The following is a 1,640-nucleotide window of genomic DNA, read 5'->3' on the forward strand; positions in this document are numbered from 1 at the left end:
AACATGCCTTTACACCTTCCTGTTTACCAGGTGTTGAGGAAAGTAGATAACAAAGTCCAATCAAACAACGCACATCTACAGAGGATGTTGGTTATATCTGTGTTGGAAAGTTAGAGAGTTCCATTAATGTTGAAACTTTACCATCTCTCTCTCTCTGATGGATTCAAGGCTTGGCAGGCTTTGGTGTCAACTAAGGTTAAACATCACTCATCCCCTTGGGGAGTTATCACCCATCAGTGCTCCAGGCTATCAGACATTTATATCATGTTATGAGTAACATCTGCTACTGCGGTACAATTTGTGCTTAATAGCAAAAATGCATCTTGTGATAATGCAGAATTACATATTAGAATTATTGAAAACACTTTTACACGCAGGAAGGAGCATTATAATATAGCATTAGCATAGGGGTTAGGGTTCCCTAACCCTCTCCTATTAAATTATCTATAAATGAAAACATCATTAGTTAGTCCCTTTTAGTTCACATGAACACCATTAGTAAACATGAAACCCAACCCATTAGTAAGTGATCATCAGAACATTAGTTCACTGTTCATTAAATGTGATTTAAGTGTTAGTGAATAACTGCATTAACTAATATTAATTAATGGCTAATTAATGTACACTTATTGTTAAGTGTTACAGACTTATTTATTTAATGTAGCTCTAATGTGTCTGATATTTTTCACAATGGATTCAGAAGGGATTATCCCACCCCAGTGTGTGTGGGGTGGGGGAGAGGGAGAGAGGGCGGGCATGTTGTCCACACCCTTGAAGCGAGCGGATCCACCTTGTTCCAGGCACTGTGTTAATCCACTCAGGCCTCCTGTGCCGAGACAGCATCTGCTGACAGGGCAAAACGCAGGGCTTGCACAATCAAATAAAAGTAACATGACGGGCTAAATGGGTTGCATCACAGGGTGGGCTTGAACTTGTACGTTGAAAGGGACTTTATCTCACTTATTATCATTAGTATTGTTGAGTCCACAGAAAATCATTAAAGGCAGCTAATGAATTAATGAATGAATTAATGAATTCCTGGTGTAGGCTATAGGCATTTTAAGATTTTTGGAGGAAAGAAAAGATACACTTCACAATTCCAGCGGGGCTACACATTTCCACTGCAAGCGAGTTGTTTCAAATAGAATATCAACCGGGATCCAATCGGTGACTTCATTCATCTGTATACAGCGGACCATCCTAGGATCATAAGACTTCCTCATCATATAAGATATATCACGTGACCTCTCAGAGGGTCAACAGTCCCTCAGTGTGCAATCATGTGACGGCGAGGTGAGTGTGAGCGCGCCGCGGTCCTCATAACTCAACCCCCGTGTTCAATGAGGTCATTGTAAATGGACCCATGAGCAGCCAGGTCGCCGCTCATATGACAGCTGAATGGGGGGACTTTCACTTAACGGAGGCCAGTTGCTCACATGGTCAGTGTGTCACATGGCTGGTGGTTAACGTGATGCTACTGTGTCTCGGGGGAAAAAAGAAGAAGAAGGGTCAATCCTTTTCTATCAATGTTGAAATGAAGTGTCGGAAACACGTGGAGTTGAGACGGGTGGAGGTCAGTTGGGTTGAGTTTCGTTTAGCTCAGCTTATTTTAGCGTCAGCTTGAGTTTTTGTTATTCTAT

The sequence above is a fragment of the Gadus chalcogrammus genome, chromosome 8, assembly GCF_026213295.1.
Source record: "Gadus chalcogrammus isolate NIFS_2021 chromosome 8, NIFS_Gcha_1.0, whole genome shotgun sequence".
Taxonomy (NCBI): domain Eukaryota; kingdom Metazoa; phylum Chordata; class Actinopteri; order Gadiformes; family Gadidae; genus Gadus; species Gadus chalcogrammus.